Source organism: Nycticebus coucang, chromosome 13 (assembly GCF_027406575.1).
Source record: "Nycticebus coucang isolate mNycCou1 chromosome 13, mNycCou1.pri, whole genome shotgun sequence".
NCBI lineage: Eukaryota > Metazoa > Chordata > Mammalia > Primates > Lorisidae > Nycticebus > Nycticebus coucang.
The window spans coordinates 12,918,240-12,942,423 of NC_069792.1; the positions used below are offsets into that span (position 1 = coordinate 12,918,240).

A 24,184-nucleotide genomic window follows, 5' to 3' on the forward strand; every position below is an offset into this window, starting at 1 on the left:
CATTATTTTATCTTATTCCTGGGACTCGAGTATCTTTTCCCAATGATTCCCATACTCATACTTTGAGGACTATACTGGAAGATATCTGATGGTTTTCAATGTGGATTAATAACCTTTGATTTTTATTTAACACAAGGAGAACTAAAAAAAAAAAAATCGAGACAGAATCTCACTCTCTCACCTTGGGTAGAGTGCTGTGGTGTCATAGCTCACAGCATTTCAAACTCTTGGGCTCAAATGATCCTCTTGCCTCAACCTCCTGAGTAGCTGTGACTACAGGCAACCCACCACAAGCTCACCTAATTTTTCTATTTTTAGTAGAGATGGGGTTTCACTCTTGCTCAGGCTGGTCTTAAACTCCTGAGCTCAGGTGATCCACCTGCCTCAGCCTCCTGGAGTGCTAAGATTATAGGCATGAGCCACACACCTGCCCAATAAAAATTGTTTAAGCAAAGCTGAAATCAAATCCCACCAATTATAGCTAATTCCTGAGTCGGTGGAGTGAGTGTATGAGGTCTTTACCTTCCACATATCACCTTCCTTTACAAAACAGTCTACATCCCCAACAAATTTTGCCTTTTAGTAACATTTTCATTCTTCCAGATTTCAAACTTCAAAGTCACCTTAGGCTCATATTCTCTTATTGTGTCTCCAGGTGCTTTCCAAGACCCATCTTGGAAACCTTGCTTTTTCCTTCTGCACAACTATTACGTAATCTCCCTCATTCTTTTAATTGGTCATCTGGACTCCGTGTTTTCTGCTCCAGTTCATCTTGCATACTGTGGCAAATCTTTTCTAAGCATTACTTTAGTAATACCAATCTTCTGTTTAAAAGTTTCCATTGGCTTCCTATTTCCACATGTAACTAAGATAAACCTAGTTTTAGTCAGATATTGCAATCTTCATCATAATAACTTCATACCATGAATTCTATTCTATTTTTCACTTTCAAATTATGCCTTCTTATTACAGTCGAAGCTGGCCTCTTCACTGCCCCCATGAATATGCTAGAACCATTCCCTCTATGTCTTCTAGAAATGGACTATAAACTTAAATTGGATAATTCAAAATATTTTAATAAAAAGGTATTTATAAAAGTATGGACAAAGCTAAAGGAACCACCAAAGATAGTACGGTTCCCTAGGGTTGGTGTCAGTGAGCACCATCATCAGCTCTAAAGAAGGAGTCAGTGCCAGAAGTTGTAAGAGGAGATTAGAGTTAACGGGATGACCAGGGAAGTTTCTGGAGATCAATGGAAGATCACAGTCAGCTTAAAGCAGTCCAGGGAGAGGCCTGGAGAATCACTATCCCAAGACCCTTTCCTTCCTGTCTGATCCCATAACAAAGGCTGGATTTGGCCAAATCTCCCAACAAACGGATGGTGTGGGGACATGCTGACAAAGTCAAAGAAGATCAGTCGCCCCATCACAGAGGGATGTGAGGAAGGGATGAGAATGATTTTGTAATAAAAAAAAAATATATATATATATATATATATATGTATCCAGCTTATTTACTTTATTTATTTTCTTTATGTCTTTCTGCTTCAGACCCATTTCATTCTTGTTTATTACATACACATACACTAAATACACTCTTTTTTAGTATACAGTTTTATGGGTTTTAACAAGTACACAGAGTCATGCAAATGCCAGCACAGTCAAGATACAGAACATTTCCATCACTGCCCAGAATTTTCTCCTGCAGTTTCTTTGTAGTCAGCTCTTCTCCTGATCCCCCAGCCTGGAATCCAATAATATATTCTCACAGACGAGGAGTTTATCTCTTCCAGAATATCACATAAATGGAATTACGCAGTGGTTAGCCTTTAAGGCTCACCCCTTTCACTTATCAAAGGGTATCTGATACTCATCCACATTGTTTTGTGTATCGATAGTTCACTGGCTTTTAATGGCTAAGAAATATTTTATTACAGTATTTTTAAAAAATCCATTCTAACCTAAAACCTGTATGTAATAGTTTATAGCAGCTTTATCGATAATAACCCCAAACTGGAAATATCCCTATGTCCTTCAACTGGTGAATGAATTTTTAAAAATATGTTCAGCTGAAGGACATACAGGTATTTTCAGTTTGGGGTGATTATGGATAAAGCTACTGTAAACTTTTACATACAGGTTTTATGTGAATCTCACCTAGGAGTGAAATTTCTGGGTCATATGGCAACTTATGCTTTACTTTGAAAAGTGACCGTAATATTTTGCATTCCCGTGAACAATATATGAGAGTTTCACTTGTTCCACATCCTCACCTTGCTTGGTATTGCCGTTTTGTTTTGTTTTGCTTTGGCCCTTCTGGTATCTATACAATGATATTTCATTAGGTTTAAATGTACAATTCTTAATAACTAATGATGTAGGCCCCTTTCGATGTGCTTATTTTTCCACCCATCTATCTTCTTTGTGGACCTGTCTGCTCAAAATTTTTGCCTTCATTTTTAATTGGATTGCTTTATTTTTTATTAACGCAACAGTTCTTTACATTTTTGAAGAAAAGTTCCCTCGTTCCATGCATTATTTATAAATACTTTCTCCTGCTCTGAAACTTGCCTTTTTATTCTTTTAATAGTGACTTTTAAAGAGTAAATGTTGGTTCTCTGTCAGTGGAGGCAGCAGTAACATAGGCGGCAGTGACGACCTGTGGCTGGGGTGAGATAGCATCTGCCTTCTGAGAGCTGACAAACACGAAGGAAACATTGACCTCACACAGCCTGGACCACCATAAGAGCTGCACCACAACCACAATTGGCTCCTGCCTGGACATCTGTGAGAGCTGCACCAGCCTGGCCTCCGCACACCCTGACCAGGAACTACAGGAGCCGTGCAACCCTGCTTCCTCCCTCCTGTACCCTCCCTGCCTCCACACCGGCCCACTCGTCTGGCCACGGACTCTGGTAGCTGCATGCCCTCCGGAGCCCTCCCTGCCTCTGCGCGGAGCCCTTCCCTGGCCAGAGACTGCTGGAGACTTGGGCCCTCTGTGCCAAAGTCACTGGGCACCAGGCACTCCCAGAACCATGTACACCACCCCATGCCCTGTTGCTGGATCCGGGGGTGTCACACTCCAGAGCTGGTCCCACAACCAGAACTCCCTGGCTGGGGCATTCCCAGAAAAGCTACACAGGGTCACTCCCTACCAAGATTTAGCAACAATAGAGTGATCCCACTGGGGTCTAATCATGGACAGACACCTCCCCAACTCTTAGGACAGCCAGAGACAATGGTGGAAAATAATCATGAAGTGAAATCAATAGGAAAACTCTGGCAATATGAGTAATTAGAGTTGATCAACTCCCCCAAGGATCAATGGGGCAGACACAGCACAAGATTCCATGTACAAACAAATAGCTGAGATGTCAGAAATTGAATTCAGAATCTGGATAGCAAATAAGATAGAATTCCAAGCAGTAACCCAAAAGATTGTCAAGAATTCAACAAATTCAAAGACCAAATGACCAAAGATTTTGACACATTGAGACAATAAGTTGCATCCCTCAAACATCTGAAAAACACAGTAGAATCCCTCAGTAACAGAATGGAGCAAGCAGAAGAAAGGATTTCCGACATTGAAGACAAAGCTTTCAAACGCTCCCAAGTCTCAAAGAGAAAGAGAAGTGGAAGACAAAAACAGATCACTCTCTCAGAGAGCTCTGGAATAATTCAAAGAAAACCAATATTCGTCTTATAGGGATCCACAAAAGCAATGAAGTGGCTTCACAAGGCACAGAGTCTCTTCTCCGTGAGATTATGAATGAGAACTTTACAGACATGCCAAGAGATTCTGAAATTCAGATAGCAGACAGTTTCAGAACTCCAGCATGACTTAACCCGAATAAGACATCCCCCAGACACATCATAATTAATTTCACTAAAGTTATTATGAAGGAGAAAATTATGAAAGCAGCCAGAAGAAAGAAAACCATCACCGACAAGGGGAAGAATATTAGAATAACTGCAGATCTCCCTGCTGAAACCTTTCAAGCTAGAAGAGGATGGTCATTGACTTTTAATATCCTAAACAAAATAACTTTCAACCCAGGATCCTGTACCCAGCTAAACAGAGTTTCATTTATGCCAGAGAAATTAAATACTTTAATGACATTCACATGATGAAGAAATTTGCCATAACTAAACCAGCTCTCCAGGATATTCTCATACCTACCATTCATAAAGACAAGTGTAACCCTCCACCACAAAAGTAAACGCACCCAGAAAATTTTGAATAAATTCCAACTTCCAAAGTTTCAAAAGGATTAAAAACATCCACTGAACTCTTGAAAGGCTTATCAATATTCTCAATTAATGTGAATGGTTTAAATTGTCCTCTAAAGAGGTACAGGTTGGCTGACTAGATACAAAAACTCAAGCCAGATATCTGCTGCATACAAGAATCATATCTTACATTAAGAGACAAATATAGACTCAAGGTGAAGGGATGGTCATCTATACTCCAGGCAAATGGAAAGCAGAAAAAGAGCAGGCATTGCAATCCTATTTGCAGATGCAATAGGCTTTAAACCAACCAAAATAAGGAAGGATAAGGATGGACACTTCATATTTGTTAAAGGTAATACTCAATATGATGAGATTTCAATTATTGATATTTATGCACCCAACCAGAATGCACCTAAATTTAGAAAAGAAACACATGAGCAACTTGATTTCCTCCAGTTCCATAGTAGTTGGAGATTTTAACACCCCTTCAGCAGTGCTGGATAGATCCTCCAAAAAGAAGCTAAGCAAAGACATTTTAGATTTAAACTTAACCATTCAACATCTGGACTTAATGCACATCCATTTCATCCCAACAAAACTGAATACACATTCTTCTCATCAGCCCATGGAACATACTCCAAAACTGACCACATCCTAGGCCACAAATCTAACCTCAGCAAATTTAAAAAAATAGAAATTATTCCTTGCGTCTTCTCAGACCATCATGAAATAAAAGTTGAACTCAATAACAACAGGAATCTCCATACCCATACAAAACCATGGAACCTAAATAACCTTATGCTGAAATATAGATGGGTTATAGATGAGATTAAGAAGGAAATCACCAAATTTTTGGAACAAAACAACAATGAAGACACGAATTATCAGAACCTCTGGGATACTGCAAAGGCAGTTGTAAGAGGGAAATTTATAGCACTGCAAGCTTTCCTCAAGAGAACGGAAAGAGAGGAAGTTAACAACTTAATGGGACATCTCAAGCACCTGGAGAAGGAAGAACATTTCTACCCCAAACCCAGGAGAAGAAAAGAAATAACCAAAACCAGAGCAGAAGTAAATGAAATTGAAAACAAAAGAATTATACAACAGATCAATAAATCCAAAAGCTGGTTTTTTGAAAAGGTCAATAAAATAGATAAACCTTTGGCCAACCTAACCAGGAAAAAAGGAGTAAAATCCCTAATTTTATCAGTCAGAAATGGTAACAACAACAGACACCACAGAAATTCAAAAAATCCTTAACAAATATTACAAGAAACTCTACTCTCAGAAATATGAAAGTCTGAAAGAAATCGACCAATACCTGGAAGTACACCACCTACCAAGACTTAGGCAGAACGAAGCAGAAATGTTGAATAGGCCTACATCAAGTTCTGAAATAGCATCAACTATACAAAATCTCCCTAAAAAGAAGAGCCCAGGACCAGATGGCTGTACATCAGAATTCTACCAAACCTTTAAAGAAGAACTAGTATCTATATTACTAAACCTCTTCCAAAATATAGAAAAAGAAGGAATACTACCCAACACATTTTATGAAGCAAACATCACCTTGATCCCCAAACCAGGGAAAGACCCAACAAGAAAACAAAATTATAGACCAATATCACTAATGAATATTGATGATAAAATACTCAATAAGATCCTAACAAACAGAATTCAACAACACATCGAAAAAATTATACACCTTGACTAAGTGGGATTTATCCCAGGTCTCAAGGCTGGTTCAATATACGTAAATCTATAAATGTAATTCAGCACATAAACAAACTAAAAAATAAAGACCATATGATTCTTTCAATTGACGTAGAATAAGCTTTTGATAATATCCAGCATCCCTTCATGATCAGAACACTTAAGAAAATTGGTATAGAAGGGACATTTCTTAAACTATTAGAGGCCATTTACAGCAAACCCACAGCCAATTTCATACTGAATGGAGTTAAATTGAAATCCTTTCCATTTAGATCAGGAACCAGGCAAGGTTGCCCATAGTCTCCATTGCTCTTTACAATCATAATGTAAGTTTTAGCCATTGCAATTACAGAAGAAAAGGCGATCAAGGGTATCCACATAAGGTCAGAAGAGATTAAATAGCAATGTCTCAGGCTACAAAATCAACACCCATAAATCTGTAGCCTTTATATATACCAACAATAACCAAGCTGAGAAAGGAGTCAACAACTCTATTCCTTTCACAGTAGTGCCAAAGAAGATGAAATATTTGGGAGTATACCTAACAAAGGATGTGAAAGATCTCTACAAAGAGAACTATGAAACTCTAAGAAAAGAAATAGCTGAAGATGATAACAAATGGAAAAACATACCATGCTCATGGCTGGGAAGAATCAACATTGTTAAAATGTCTATACTACCCAAAGCAATATATAATTTTAATGCAATTCCTATTAAAGCTCCATTGTCATATTTTAAAGATCTTGAAAAAAATAATACTTCATTTTATATGGAATCAGAAAAAACCTTGAATAGCCAAAACATTACTCAGCAATAAAAACAAAGAAGGAGGAATCACAGTACCAGACCTGAGACTCTATTATAAATTGATAGTGATCAAAACAGCATGGTACTGGCACAAAAACAGAGAAGTAGATGTCTGGAACAGAATAGAGAACCAAGAGATGAATCTAGCTACTTACCATTATTTGATCTTTGACAAGCCAATTAAAAACTTTCAGTGGGGAAAAAATTCCCTATTTGACAAATGGTGCTGGGTGAACTGGCTGGCCATCTGTAAAAGACTGAAACTGGACACACACCTTTCACCATTAACTAAGATAGACTCTCACTGGATAAAAGATTTAAACTTAAGACATGAAACTATAAACATACTTGAAGAAAGCGCAGGGAAAACTCTTGAAGGAATCATCCTGGGTGAATATTTTATGAGGAGGACTCCCCAGGCAATTGAAGCAGTATCAAAAATACACTAATGGGACCTGATCAAACCAAAAAGCTTCTGCACAGCCAAAAACATAGTAAGTAAAGCAAGCAGACAGCCCTCAGAATGGGAGAAAATTTTTTCAGGTTAAAAATTAAACCTCCGAAAAAAGTTTAATAACCAGAATCCACAGAGAATACAAATGTATTTGTAAGAAAGGAACAAGTGATCCCATCTCAGGGTGGGCAAGGGACTTGAAGAGAAACTTCTCGAAAGAAGACAGACACACGACCTACAGACACATGAAAAAAGCTCATCATCCTTAATCATCATAGAAATGCAAATCAAATCTACTTTGAGATATCACCTAACCCCAGTAAGAGTAGCCCACATAACAAAATCCCAAAACCGGAGAAGTTGGCATGGATGCAGAGGAAAGGGCACACTTCTACACTGCTGGTGGGAATGCACACTAATACATTCCTTCTGGAAGGATGTTTGGAGAATATTTAGGGACCTAAAATAGACCTGCCATTTGATCCTATAATTCCTTTACTAGGTTTATTCCCAGAAGACCAAAAATCACAATATAACAAAGACATCTGTACCAGAATGTTAATTGCAGCCCAATTCACAATTGCTAAGTCATGGAAGAAGCCCAAGTGCCCATCGACCCACGAATGGACTAGCAAATTGTGGTACATGTATACCATGGAATATTATGCAGCCTTAAAGAAAGATGAAGACTTTACCTCTTTCATGTTTACATGGATGGAGCTGGAACATATTCTTCTTAGCAAAGTATCTCAGGAATGGAAGAAAAAATATCCAATGTACTCAGCCCTACTATGAAGCTAAATTATAGCTTTCACATGAAGGCTATAACCCAACTATAGCACAAGAATATGGGGAAAGGGCCAAGGAAGGGTAAGGGAGGGGGGAGATGAGGGTGGAGGAAGGGTAATGGGTGGGGCCACACCTATGGTGCATCTTAGAATGGGTACAGGCGAAACCTACTAAATGCAGAATACAAATGTCTACGTACAATAACTAAGAAAATGCCATGAAGGCTATGTTGAACAGTTTGATGAGAATATTTCAGATTGTATATGAAACCAGCACATTGTACCCCTTGATTGGACTAATGTACACAGCTATGATTTAACAATTAAAAAAAAATAAAAATAAAGAATAAATGTTTATACAAAGGAAATTATAAAAATAAAAGAAATTTAAATAAACTACAAGATACAATGTTTCATAACATTATACATGTTTGAAGCACTAGATTAAATACATAATTTTCTAGGGAAAGATGCAGTTCACAAAAATTGATCACATTAGAACAAGTGCCCTTGGAAAAATCGAAATAGCTATAGAGTTTCCAGTAAGAAAGCACCAGTGTATGTGTTTTTGAGGGGAAATTCTGACAAACTTTTAAAGATTAGATGATTCTAATGCTACTTAAATTATATGAAAGTACAGAAAAAGAGGACCATTTTAAAACTCCAATCTATAATTTGCTTCAAAATAATTCAGGAGAGCAAGTACAGGATTTGTGGAAGTATCGATGGAACAAAATTGGTCTTGAGTTAGGAACTATTAAAGCTAAGGGATAGGAACAATAAGATTAAATACACTTTCTCTGCAGTTTACAATGTCTAAAATGTGCAATTTGCTTTTTTTTAGTAAATAAGATCACAATTTTGCAACGAATAGAAAACATTAATCAGTAGAAATGAAAAATAAAAAATGAAAAATAAAAACAGCAATAACTTTTCTAAAACTATCAGAAATAAACATTAGTGAAAGACTGACTCTCCCCATTAATAGATGATATGAACAAACATTGCAAGCTTTGACAAGTTATTGAAATAAAGAAATAATAAGATAGAATCACTTTCACTAAAATCTAACTTAAAAATAACAAAAACATTCTCTGAGGATGATGATCCATTAAACTATAATTAATTTTTTAAAGGGGGTGAGAAGTCTTTCCAACCAGAATTTTAAAACTTCTTAAAAACATCTCTTGAGAAAAAAAGGGAAAAACAAATCAAAATTAAAGAATTTCTTTTAGAAATGATTAAAACTGGAAAAAGGATATATTATGAAATATAATTAAAACAATGTTTGTGGAAAAATATGTGGTTCTTTAAAAATAATAAGAAAAATTGGGGAGAAGGTATGAATCAACAAGGCATCTATTTCAGAAAGCAACAAGAAGATAAAATAAACACGAAGAAAGCAGAAAAAGTAATAAAGATAAAAGGAGGTAGTAAGTTAGAAAACAAGAAAATGACTAATACATAAACGAGTTGGTTCTTTGATGAGTTCAAAACACCTGATAGAATACCCATTAGATGAGTGGTTCCCAACCTTTATGGCACCAGGGACAGGCTTCATGGAAGCCAGGGGGGCTGGAGACCGCAGCATTAGATAATATAATCAAGACAGGCAAGAACAAGCACAAATACACAAAATCAAAATGATAGAGAAAATAACTGTTGAAATTATAAGAGTTTTTCAACTCTAAGAGAAGACCTTATATAATTCTTCATAAATAAATTTGAAAACTTAAAGAAAAAAGATGCATTTCTAGGAAAATAAAATTTACCAAACTGAATTTCAGGAAGAAGAGAACGTCTGCATCTTGGTGCATTTGGAAGAAATGGAGAACGATACGAAAATGCTAACCCCCAAAAAGGACCTCAACTCAGACACGTGTTTTATAGGAACTTTTGTCCAACTTTCAAAGAACAAATAATGCTATTGGTATTTGAACTGATGTAGGACTTACTAAATAAGGAAGACGTCCAAATTAATTTTATGAAGGGAATATAACATAAAATTAATCTCACAGATATTGAAGAAAAGTTATAAACAAATTATTAGCAAATGGAATTCAACAATACATTTTTAAAAATGTATTAGGACTGTCAGATTTATCCCAGGCAATAAAGACAAAGCCACATCACCATCTTACCTAACAAGGAGACATCTTTCTCATTATCACCAAAACCATGAACAAGGCAAGATAATAGCCACTATTATTTAATATTATAGTGGAGCAGTTAGCCAATAGTTCAGACAAGATCAATAAGTTGAGGCTTATTTATGGAGGTGGACATTACAAGTGAAATCATGAATCCATACATGGAAGGTGTGCATTGGTGCAGTCTGAGAAACAAGAACACCTGCAATTGGGGGACTTACAGGTCATAGGTAGGTACAGGGATTCTTTAGCTGGCATTTGTTTGAGAGCATGAAGGTTTGCCTAAGACTTGGAGTCAGTAGAAAGGAATGCTTTAGCTACAGAGGTCTGCCAGGATGCTTGAGTTAAGATAATAGCTTTTTTTTTTAATCTGTCATGTGATGCTATACCAAATTCGGTGGCAATGTAAGCCACATGATTCTGGGTCAATCTAAAACCTGTTTAATGAGATTATAAGGTTTGTAAGGTTTGTAAGGCATCACTCAGCAGCCCCCTTAGAAAGGAATTTAAGCAAGAAAAAAAAGTCAGAGGTCAGTTCTCAAGTAATTACAGACTCTGCTCTACACAAAATTGAGTAGATTTTTTGAAAAAGAGAAAAGGAAATTTCTTCATTTTCTGTATACTCTTACCATAATGTGTAGCGACTTTAACTGTTTCAATTAATGTTCACCAGCTGAGTTGTCTTGCTGAGGAGCGGGTCTATGAAGCTTCTTGCAGAACTATTCTGGAAGCCATCTTTTTTCTTGGTTTTGAAGACCTTTGAACACAACAGAGAATTGACACCTCTGTTTGCATGTTGGTTACAAGTAGTTTTTGTCACTCTGGCATTTGTCTTTTTATATCATTTATAGAATGTTATTTGCCATGTAATTTACCAATAAAATTGTATGTAGCTTCATTAATCTTATTTCTCTTATTAATTTAGATTTTGAAGCTTAGTTAAAAAAGCATTCTCTACTCTCATGTTATAAAATAATTCACTCATTTTTTTCTTATTACTTGAATGTTTTCATTTTTATACTTAAGTCTCTATGCTTAATTTATTGAAGGGAATGTGTGAAATATGTTCTCCAAACTACCTTGTACTAAATTACCATTTAGGTATCGCAACACTAACAATTAAAATTCCATCTTTTCCTCAGGTATTTGTGATTTCACCTTTATCATATACAAATTTTTCACATATATTTTAGTTTTTTTTCATATTCTGCTCTGTGCTATTGGTATATCAGCCTGGCTTTAAAATATAAATAATATATTTAATGTATTGAGTAATATAATATATTTTATATATAACACAAAATGTATTAGATATAATAATAGATTAATGTAAATTACGTATTTTATTATATATGGGTTATTTTTATTTATATATGTATATATACAGACATACATATGTATACATACATTTTTCTCAACTCAGTTGTTTTTATTTTTCAAGGGTTTCTGGACAGTTTTTTTTTTTCTTTTAATTTTAAAATCACCTTGTGTGGTTCCAGACTAAACAAATAAAGTAAAACATGCAGAATGGTGATGCTATCACATTAAATATATACATTAACTTAGAATTAGTGAGAGAGGACAGTTGGCCAGAAGGGAGCTACACCGGAGCAGCGGTTGCCTGAGCCATAAAACAGCAGCCCTCTTTTGCTAGCAATACAGCTTACTACCGAATATTCTGAAGCCACACCCCCTGTCTCCCTGGGCAACCAGAGACTCTAAGTATAGGATTTGCCTGAGGCTACTCCAACTTGCAAACTGGGGAAACTCCCAGGGCGGGGCTGACCCAGAGGCCCGCTTTACTAAACCTAAGAAGCACCTGGCCCTCAGGGGATCGTCAGCCTATAGACAATACAAGAGCATAGACAAGCTGATTTGGAACTCAATTCAGCTTCTCTTCTGCAGGGGAACCACAGAGTTGTTCTGTTCTGTTCTGTTCTGTTCTGTCAGTAACATTAATCAGGGGTGAGACTGGACCTGAGTGAAAACCCCCCAACCTTCATCAAGCACCTGAGGTTGTCAGGCCTCACCTCCTTCTGCTAGAGAGAGGCAGAGCACAGCAGCCTGGCAGACTTCCTTGTGATTCAGGCAGGCAAACTCCTGGAGTACAGATTCACTATAGGCAACTGGGTCAGCCAACTGCAGGGCTATCAGTGACTGAGTGTGACAGCAGTGCAAGGTGGGGAAGGAGGCATCAACCTTCCCAGACTGATCTATTGGCTGGGTGGCTCTTCCTGACTCCACGCAGCACTGGAGCAAGCCACACCAGAGTAGTCACCAGACCCCTGTGATCCAGATCCCAGAGACCTCTTAAACTCTCTCACCTGAGATAGGTGCAGACTGAGACAATTGATTTGGACTTTTTGAACTGAGCCAATCACCTGAGGACAAATCAGGTGGTGCCCTGGGTGCACGGTGGTAGGAAGGTTTGATTTTTCTTTTCCAATTGTTTGCCAGTGGGGGGTGGGGTGACTTAATTGCTGATATTTCTCCACAGCTGAGACTTCAATCCAGAGTATCTGTTTCATTAGGGTGGAAAAGAAACCAGCTGAAAACAAGACAGAACCACTTAGCCCCACCACACCAGACAGAGCCCCAGTTTCTCAGGCCACATTTCCAGGGAAATGAAATGGTAAAGGGTCCACCTCACAAAGGCAATACACCAATAGAAGCTCGTCTCTGCTTTAAATAAAAACTGCACTTCTTTTTCTAGGACTAAAGTCCTAGCTGCCTCATTTTCCTCTCCTTTTCCTCACTCTCTCTTTGACTCAACTGAACTCACTAGTTCCACTGAGTGAACTAAATCAGGTCCACAGAACAGCTCAGAAATGAATTTCCCCCTCTAACAAAGGTACATAAGGAGCTCAAACAAATCAATATGGAAAAAAACAATCCTATTTTAAATAGGCAAAGGATCTAAGTGGACATCTCTCAAAAGAATACAAATTACCAACCGGTATAGGAAGAAAAATGCTCAACATTTATTAGTCATCAGAGAAATGCAAATCAAAACCACAATGTGATATCATTTCATCCAAGGTAAAATGGTTTTTATCAAAAAGACAGGCAATAACTCATGCTGTTGAGGATGTGGAGAAAGGAGAACCCTCATGCACTGCTGGAGGAAATACCATTTGGTGCAACCACTTTGGAGAACAGTATGGAGGTTCCACAAAAAACTGAAAACAGAACTACCATATGACCCAGCAATCCCATGGCTGGGTGTATATCCAAAGGGGGAGAATTCAATATCTCAAAATGCTATCTGCTCCCCCATGTTTATTACAATACTATTCACAATAGCTAACCTAAATGTTCATCACAGATGAATGGATAATGAAATTACATTGCATATATAAAATGGAAGATTATATGTCCACAGAAAAGAACGGAATCTTGTCATTTGCAACAACATGGATGGAACTGGAGACCATTATGTTAAATGAAGCACGTCAAGCACAGAAAGACAAATCTCATGTTTTCTCACTTATACATGGGAGCTAAATTAAAAACAAACAAACAATGATCTCATAGAGACAGAGGCTGAGAAGGGTAACAGGGATAGGGGATAAAGCAGGGAAGGTTAATGGGTGCAAAAATATAGTTAGGCGGTTGGATAGAATGAACAATATTTGATAGCACAACACAGTAACTATAATCAACAATAAGTTAGTGTTTACTTAGTTTAGAACAACTGAAAGAGTAGAATTGGAATGATCCTAATGTAAAAAATTGATAAGTACCTGAAGTGACCAATACCTTAATTACCCTGATTTGATTAATTCACATTGTATGCCTGTGTCAAAAGATCACATGTACCCTACAAATACACACAACTATTACGTACCCATAACAATTTTAACAAATAAATTTAAAAAAGAATACAACATGCAGGATTTTTTTTTTTTTTATTGTCGGGGATTCATTGAGGGTACAATAAGCCAGGTTACACTGATTGCAATTGTTAGGTAAAGTCCCTCTTGCAATCATGTCTTGCCCACTTCCTAAGTCACCTGGTGGTGGAGGTGAAAATATTGATCCCTGAACTCTGAGGCATTCTGATTTGGTGGTCCAAGGTGATGTCCAGAAATATTTATTTTTAATAAGAAACCCAAGGATTTGGGAGGTGGGGGGAAGAAATGGTACTTAGCTGTCAGCATTTAATTTCAAAGATTATGAGAATTTATATGCCTTAGTGTAATTCTTTTCTTCTCTACTCCTTAGTTTTCATTACATTCATTTGGGTTGAGAAACTTTATTATATAGTGATATAGGTATGTATGCCTAGAATTTTGAGAATTGTGTCTATGTGAACAGATTATTAAAATAATTTAATTAATGCATTTATTTGAACCATATTTCAGAGGAAATTTTGTAATATAAATAACAAGTTGCTTATAATTATATACTGTAATGAACACTCTAAATAAAAAGCTATTTAACTCAGTAGCACAATAATAAAGAAATGGTGCCTTAATTTTGGATTACTGTGGATGCTAAGTGAGTTGTCAACTCTCCTCCTTGCTCTGACCTTTCGATCCACTCCTTCCATTGTGCACTTCCTCTTTTGTCTATGCAAAATAAGTAAAGAATTGGCAAATATTTGATTTCAGTTCTCCCTAATCTCAATGACACATTAAGGGCAACAAAACATCCTTTACTCCCAGAACTTGAAGCTACACCTTCCTGTTCAAAGAACTTGCTGACTTCATTTGCTTCTGGGACACAGCAAGAAATAATGTAAAGAAAAATAAATAAATTTCTGCATGACACACCCATCCAATACGAATCTTCAAACTAAAATAGCCAAAGGAGATGTTTCTAAACTCAAGTCCAAATTTTGGATTTTGTACTACTACACTATAAAATAAACCATCACCTTTAGTCTGTTATAGTCTATTTAGAAAAATGAAGATATAATCACAATCATATACTTCCAAGGCATGGCTACAGAATATACAATAATTTGTGACTGGAAACTGCTAAGTGCTAAGTGTTATTTTCACTGCTGTGTCTCAGAGAGACTTCATCAGCATTGCCCATGCTGTGCTCGGGGTCCGGGAGCTCTGTGAAGGCAATCATTCCATTTAGTTTCTTGGTGACTCATTGATCTAAGCTTTTAGACACTGCTTGAACTTCACGTTTCTTAGAAGGGGTTAGAGCTAGTAGCAGACTGCTCACTGGGGACAGCTTGGAATGCTCCCAAAGCAATATTAATGGCAGCTTGAGCTGGATATGTAAGAGAATCTGAAAGGTGAAAAATTATAGGTCTATAAGGTATATTCCCTCCAGTGCTTCCAATTTTGCTCTGGGGTAGATTTTCTCTAAAAATATGTTATCTGAGTTCCTGTTAAAAACTCCAATAGCAATAATTCGTCTGGGTTTTCAGCATCTCTGCCAAGTTTTATGGTGAAGATTCTGCAAAGCAGTTGAAATCTGAAATCTGGCACATACTCAGACTCACACTGCTCCCGGGCTCTAAATAATAAATATTCTTATCCACTATTCAATCCAGCTATCCTTCCAGCAGGAGCGAACATGGATGTCATAAAGCAGAAAAAAGAGTGAAGGGTCTGGAGACATGTTGTATGTTTTAGTTCAGTTTCCTCTGAAAGTTGAGCCTGAGAAGGGGTTTCAGGACAGGTAGTTTGTCTGAGAGATGATCTGGGAAAGCAGAAGTCAGGGAGAGAGAGAGATATCCTCAAAGATGCACTAAGAAGAAAGGACAGTGTATTATTCCACTACTGATGGCAAGTGAGCTCAGTTCAGCAGAATCTCCCTCTGAGAAATGAACAGAATCCAAGAAATGTCTTCATGAAAGTGAAGAAACAGAAGCCTTTATCCACTGACACTTATCTCCCGCTGGTAGAAGGTCACTGCGAAGGGCACTAATTTCAGGCTCTTCCTACAAATAGACCAAGCAGGTGCTGTTGGCATCTCTGAAAGCCCCAGGACCAATGCATTGATTCAGGCTGCGGTTGCTGGGGTGCAGCAAGGTGAGTCAGACTTTGTAGGACACTGTGCACTCAGGTGAGGCTGAAACTGAGATGAGGCAAGTGGCCCCTGCTACAGTCCAGCCTGGTGCTCTGTTCATATGGCCTCTTGTGCCTCCGTAAGTGCACTCTGCGCCTGCATCTTCAGGGGGAGGCCTCTAGCTGAAATTCCTATCAGAAAGTATCATACAGGCAAATTCAGCAGAACAAGTAACGACCTTCTCTGCTGCAACTGATGTCTAGAACTTAATTGGGATTCTTTATCTCCTTCTTCAACCACCCCTTCTAAAGTTCCCTCACCGTCTAGCCCTTCTGCAGAACTAAGTTGCTTATCTGGCAGAGTGGCCCAGGCCTTTGAGCCTGAGGGGTCTGACTTCTGGGTTATCTTGCCCTTTTTGAGTCATGGTTCCCACAGTTGTCTATTCACAGTTGTCACAAGGCACAGAAACACTGGCCAACTCCTGAGCAGACCCTTAGGTTGCAAATATGCTCTTCCTTCAGCTCCCAATGGCGATCAGAGTAACACTCAAAAAGGAAACTCATTCTTTTGCTGAACTAAGGAGCCCAGAATAAATAATCAGAACTCCATTTGTTGGAAAATCTATCCCTTAGGGGAATATTGCCCCCTTGTCACCCAACCCTGAGCTCTAATCCTAGGATTTGTATTACACATATTCTGCAGGTGTGTTACTGGAAGTGACAGGAAGAGAAGTTATTGCCTTTGTATCTTTGCTGGATCCAGACATGTGAGTATCCCAGGTCCTTTAAGAACCCTTGTTTTAGCAAAGGGTACCTCTCAAGATTATACTAATAATTCAATCTCTGTTGGGTTCTCATCCTTATAATTCAGTTCTGGGCTAGATTTAAAATGTCTCCTCCCTGTGGCTGCAGGAATTGACCTGTTGCCATGGAGTCCTGACTAATGGAGCATACCCTGCCTTGATAGGTGAGAGAAACGAGGCAGCAGAGAAATTGAGACAAGGAAGGATGGAAAGGCAATACAAGTGTGTGTTACCTAGGATATTACTGTGAGCAGTAGTAGCTCAGTTCTTCCAGGACTGCTAAGAGGCCTAGACAATGCTCACAGGATTAACCAGTGGCTCCCTTCCCCAGGGGCTACATTTTCTGTGTTCCAGGCTGTTCATGACAACAAGCTGAAAAGAGATCCCACTAAGTTAGGTAAGTTGTTGCCCAAGAATGACAGAAGTCATAAGGTCTGTGATTAGGTGGGAGGCTGGCAGTACAGAGCAGGCTGAGCATCCCTGGAGCTTCCACCACATGGAAACCCAGCAGTACATAGAGTCCGCATTACTGTGAAGGTTGCAGGTACTGTGCCTGCTGCCCCGTGTTTCAGGGAAGGAGCGGTCTCTTCACCCGATGCACCTCCAGCCCTCCCGGTGTTACACTGCCCTGGCCAGCCATCCTGCCCAAACACCATCCCGTCAGTGAGGTGTCTGGGTAAGTGTTCAGAGGACACCAAGACCCACAACACGTTCTCCTGCTTTCTCATGTATTACCCCATGACTGAGGCTGATTGCATGGAAAAAGGAGGGCAGATGGGCTCGGTGCCCGTAGCTCAGTGGTTAAGGGTGCCGGCCACATACACCTGGGGTAGCAGGTTCAAACCTAGCCCCGGCCTGCTAAACAAAAATGGCAACTGCAACAAAAAAATAACTGGGCATTGTAGGGAACACCTGTAGCCCCAACTACTTGGGAGGCTGAGGCAAGAGAAGCCTTAGAAGTTGCTGTGAGCTGTAATGCCACGGCATTCTACTGAGGGCAACATAGCAACATAGTGAGACTCTGTTTCAAAAACAAAAACAAAAACGGATGGCAGAAGTTTTTTGCAAACTTTGACCTCACATTGTATAGCAGGGACCCTTGGATCACTCCATTCAAGGCACATTAAACTCTGCTCACACTGAGCTTAATATGTTTCTCCAAAAATAGGAGGCAGGGATTGTGGCAAGCACAAGGCTTGGGGCAATGATAGACCGGGCTCAGACCCTGCCTTTAACCTACTGTGCGCCCTTTGCCCGGGTAAGCACACTGCCTGTGCTTTCACTGCCTCATCCTTAACACAGGGACATCACCTCTCTTCACAGGCTTGCAGAGGGTTATGTTTATATATAGTACATATAATATGTACGTGCTTTTTACACCGCCTGATGTAAAGGCTCTGCCATTATCCTACCTAGTGGATGGAAGCTTTTCCCGCTGAGCCTTTGCCATCTTCTCCACTTTCCTAGAATGCACCTCTCCCACGCATCCTTCACAGCCTCCCTGATGTGCTTAGTCAGAATTAGTCATCATTCAGTGCCCGATAATACCCATGGGCCAGATATAGTCTTATGCAAGACATTACCAGATGCCTTTAGAAAATACATCTTCTGCATTTCTTCTTGTGTCTGGTAACTGTGTTGAAAAAGAAAATCATTTAAATCTTCCGTGGCTTATAGTTAGAAAACCCCTTATGACCATCTGATTCTTCCCAGACACTTTGATAAATCTCTCTCGACTCTTCCACTGATAGCATATGTAGTTGGTAGACTCAAAGACTCCTGGCCGTCTACAGTTCACGGATAAAACCTGCTGCTAGTTCAGGTCGTCTTCAAAGGTGTCGTTGCCAAGACAGAGCTAGACATGCAACAGATTTGGGGGGAAATGTCATATAAGATAAAGAGGGCGGGGGCACAAGGTGGAGAGTAGAGCCTGAGCCTTCCCTGGAAGAAGAGAGGGAGAGGAAGGATGGGGCAGGAAGGGCCTCAAAGAGTAGTCGGTACTGAGTTAGTCGCACAAGCTGCTGTTGGGACTTCCAGGTCAGGTGACTATGGCCTGTCCCAGGAGCCTTGCTGTGCCCAGTCCCTGATGCAGGCAGATGTGGGGAGCAGGGCCTCAGCACATTGCTGTGCATGCAGGGGGCTCAGAAGCGCGACCTCACAGGAAGTTCTCCTGAGGGACACAGGGCATCGTTATGGCCATAAACGTACCTCTGTCTCAAAGCAGCACCATCCCATTTTGGGTTTTTGTGACTATATGATTTCTGGCCCAAATTCTTTAAATAGTTTGGGGTAAAATTTTTCAAGAGCAGAAGATTTTGGACTTATTTAGAGCTCAGCATGTAAATCCACGCCTGTAGATCACGTCCCAGATGCTCTGAGTGAGGCACAATCACTACAATGATTTTGAGCTCGGCAGGAAGAGAGATGGTGGTTCTCATATTCTCCTTATCTCTCCTGTGCCTGACATTTGGCTCAGCTCATTCAAGTCCCGTCCTGCCCCAGATGTGTAGAATTTTAATGAACAGTTAGCTAAGTTTGGTTGTGCTGAATGTTGATCTTTTCTGAGTAGCTAATGGCAGATTTTTGCTGCATCGTGAGATTCCGGCACGTACTCAACTCCAGGTATTCCAGGCAATGCCTCTGACTGATCCAGAGCTTTCTGTCTCATTCAGCGACTCACTCCTTCATTTTTCTACCCCTTGTCCGTGTCTTGTGAAGGGATGTCAACGTTTGCCGAAGCTGGCAGGTAGAGAGTGGGGCCTCAGTCTGCTCTTCCAACAGAAAGCTTTGTCTCTGTTCTGCAGTTTTATCAAACACCTTCATAGCCACTTACCAGTTTGCCAAGCTCATCTTTTGTCTCTATTAATGAGTGTTCAGCATCATTTTTTTTTCTAGGAGGGAGCCTTTCCCTGTCTACAGATCAATTTAGACTTGACGTTTAAAGCTAAGACTTCCTTCCATTTCTGAGTAGTTTTCTTGATAACAGTTTCTATCCTCTGTCAGGTCCAATGCTATTTAGTTATCTTTTCTAATTTAGCATTAAGAACCTTGCAGAAAATATCAACCACCTGGCACTTCTGGGAATTCTGACACTCCGGTGTTAGTTGTAATTTGTCTGTTTGTTGATAAATGGAGAATCCAGGCAAGTTTAGCATCCTGCATCCTGCACCAAGGGAAATTGATGCCTTGAGCTTTCTCTTCCAGGTGGAGTGACATAGTTCACTAAGACAATTTTTGGTGGGGGGATAGACACATGTCACTTGACTTTATCTCCCCAAAGAGAGATGAAAGGGCAGGTTTGATCTGATAGGGAGAGGGAAGACTCAGTGCTTGAGGCTGGCTGTGAAGAACTCTTACTGCTTCCCCAAAAGATGAGGTTCAAGTATTAGAATACCCTCCTAATGCAGGCAGCCAGATTCTCATACATGGACGAGGTCCACATATTAGCATATCCTCCTAATGCAGGCAGCCAGATTCTCATACATGGACGAGGTCCACATATTAGCATATCCTCCTAATGCAGGCAGCCAGATTCTCATACATGGACGAGGTCCACATATTAGCATATCCTCCTAATGCAGGCAGCCAGATTCTCATACATGGACGAGGTTCAAGTATTAGAATATCCTCCTAATGCAGGCAGCCAGATTCTCATACATGATGTCGTAGATGAAAATTGGTTCAGCTCGGAAAAAATACTTCTTCCTTTAACCGTTTTCTGCCTTCCTAGGACAATCATCATTTAAGAATGTAAATGCTGGGCAGCGCCTGTGGCTCAGTTGGTAAGGCGCTGGCCCCATATGCCGAGGGTGGTGGGTTCAAGCCCGGCCCCGGCCAAACTGCAACCAAAAAATAGCCGGGCGTTGTGGCGGGCGCCTGTAGTCCCAGCTGCTCGGGAGGCTGAGGCAAGAGAATCGCTTAAGCCCAGGAGTTGGAGGTTGCTGTGAGCTGTGTGAGGCCACAGCACTCTACCGAGGGCCATAAAGTGAGACTCTGTCTCTACAAAAAAAAAAAGAATGTAAATGCTTCACAAACAGCAGTTCATTATTTATCAAATCATTTTTGGGACGTGCAATGAAAAAAAGAAGTGTACAGTTCTAATCTGAATAAAATCGGAGGTGGTGATTAAAGCAATCGTTGACATCTCTCCATTTCCACGTTCTGACCATTTTATTTAATATCGGCTGTCGTCTTTCTTTTATATACTGCCATCTTTTATATACTCTCATTTTAAATTAGGCACCAATTGTTTGGCATACAGACAAAATATATGGCTAATAAGACATGTTATCAAGTGCCCTCCATTATGGTTATATACGCTTTCTTTCTACCGGCTATTTCATTCTACTTACTTATGGCAAGGGAAAAAAAGGAGCTTTTCTCCTTTTCCTTTGGAGACGTTTTATTTTGTTCTATTTCATGTTCTGTCTGCTTTTCCTGGGAACAATGTCTGCGCTTATAGACCTTCGTTTCTTGCCTGCATGTGTTTGGCCACTTAGCACAGTGGCAGGTGTCAGAACAGGAGGAAACACAAAGGTAGACGGCCTCGTTCTCCTCTGACCTTGAGGTCTGATATTTAAGGCGGCTTCTTACACTGTGTCCCCACGTGACAAAGAGAATGCCATGAATGCCTCGGAACCACTTTCAGCTCAATTCCATTAAGTGAAAATTTATGGGAAGTACTTCCATAGACTTATAGGGGCATACTTTTTATGATTATTATTATTGATTGCAATTGGTTTCAGTCCCATTCTATACCTGGTATCCAGAGTCCACAGTAGGGATGGAGAAGGTGCCTGGGACCTTGGATTCTGCTGTTTGTTTTCCTATCATTTGTCCTTGAAGCGTGAAATGCAGGAAATCTGTTTTATTTTACACATACTGAAATGAATTTTAATTTTTCATCGTGGTTTTACTTTCTGAACACTTTAATTCTTTAGGATTCATCTTCTCTAGATGGTAATCTCAACGCACTAGAGTTTAAACTAGGAACAGTTTGTGAGGGCATATACCAAATTCCGACGTCAGAGATGCTGGCTACGAGAAAAGCTGTGGGGAAAGTATTTTCAGACTTGGAATTTACATAAAACCATTCTGAAAAGAAAAGAAAAGATAACCAGAATTTATGTATGGATGTTTATTCTTCACTCTCTTTTCTAGTTTTGTATGGAATACATGTTTAAGATCAAAAACAAAGATTGCAATAATACTTGTGAAAAGTCAAACATTCCATAATACCTTGCAATAGATTAGGCACTGAATTGTAGAAATCATGAAATATTATCCAGTTCCTATAGTATTCCCAAAGAGGAAAATTTGTGTAACTGGGTTCTCCTAATGGACACAGGACACTAAGGGGAGCTCCTATGTTCCAGGGCTGCTCAGGTCTGTCCACCGTGGGTGCAGAGAGTGAAGGAAGGACAGGCACAGCAGCAGTCAGAGATGGGTGTGGAGGGATGTGCCAGGCCACCGCCAGAGTTGTCCAGACTTGCACAGTTGTCCCCCTTTGGGGGAGGTCTACAGAGTTAATGCATGGAGGATGTCCCCTGCCTCAGGGTGGAAAATCCTGAGGTGGAAAAGAACATAATGGCGTGGCTGGTGAGCATCACAAAACAAGCTAAAATGAAGAAATCACCTCTCCTGGCCCCACAGTCCACGCTGTTGGTAAACTGGAACCTGAGACCCTCTTGCGATTCCAGGGTGAAGTCAACTCAGTTCACAGGATTTCCTATGTTACTTCTTTGTGGTTGGTACTGGAAAAAATCGGTGTGCTGTGTGTTAGTTACATCAATGGGACGAAGAGAGTTTTAAACACAAAATCTCCCGTCTTCTCCCACATAATGCACCAGTGCCTGGTCTCTGAAGGCCTCATGAGTCCCCTCCCAAAACTGATGACTGCGCACAACTCTGCCCCCGCTGTTCCCGGCAGTCAGGGCACCCTGGGCACCCTGCTACCGAGTCCTGGAGAGGACACTGCGGGGAATCACACTGGGAAAGGAAAGCAGAGGTCGCAGTGGTGCTGGGAAGCAGCTGTGACTCTCAAAGTTAAGGGCAGACCATTCTTTTTCCCTGGTGTCTTGCCCTTGAATGAGCCTTTTCATGATGTTATGAGAATTTTAAAATGTACTCTGGAGAATATTAGAGATAACATGTTAGAGAATTCTCCAGAAGTGTCCAGAAAGTCCATGAAGAGGGATACAAAACTGAATTTTCTTTGAATGTGAGGATTCCTCAACTATTCTTTTAATTTTATTTGCCCCAGGGGACACAGGGATGCAAAAGTCACAGCTCCATCCCTCGTGGAGCACACAGGTAATTAGAAAAGAGATACAGAAACAAATAAACACCTTTTGGCTATTTTGTGCCAAAAGAGGTGGGGAATTTGAGGAAGGTCAACAGAGAAGAGGTCACATCCCTTGAGTGTCACATTAGGGTGCCTGGAAGAAGAGATCCTTGTTTAGTCACCACTTTACTCTTTATTTACCCTGTTATATTGAGGTGGTAGTGACATCTATCCAAAACAAATAGCTTTGTGTTTTAGCAACGATAAATTTCCAGAAAGAGTCTCACATTTTGAGGCAGTTTCTTGAAGAAACAATTTCATAAGCTAAAACACCGCAGAACTGGTGGCGGATGGATAGTAATGGTAGGTGGTGGATAGAAAGCTGAAAACTCTTTTATTCCCGTTGGACAGAAAGCCTAAGAAATTTCAGATACTTAAATATAGATCATTTCCTTAGATTTTACACCTCTAGAAAACATTTGGCTTAAGGGAGGTAAAAATAACAGTTCTTATCCTCATTTCTGTTCCACACTCCATGCACATCATGTTATAAATTCTGATTAACATTTGTATGATTAAGAGAAAGTTGCAACTCAACTGCTCTTCGTGTGGAATCGACATCCAGAGATTTCGGAAGCATAATTTTTTGGTATCTGGGCAGCTGGTGATCGTTGGTCCTGGAGCCAGAAAAAAAAAAGAAAAAAAGAGAGAAAGTTTTAAGAAAAAAATCAGAAAAGGTCAATCATGTTCTAAAACTTTAGCAAATACACTCTTGATCATTGAGTTCTTGGTGATAACAAAGGCATATAATATTAACCTTATAATTTTTAGAACATGTAATACATATAGAACATGAGACTTTGTCTTTAGGTAACTTATGAAACTTAGGCTCATTACTTTATGATCCCCTCTCAGACTCACTCATAAAGAGTAAAGTGTGTGTCTTTTCTGACTCCAACTCCTAGGAAAGTGCTTTGCAAAC

General features: G+C 39.7%; 1 pseudogene; it reads left to right on the plus strand.

Annotated features, from left to right (window-relative positions):
• The first annotated feature begins 23,700 nt into the window (after positions 1-23,700).
• Positions 23,701-23,890, plus strand: LOC128564196 (uncharacterized; annotated as a pseudogene).
• Positions 23,891-24,184: the final 294 nt, after the last annotated feature.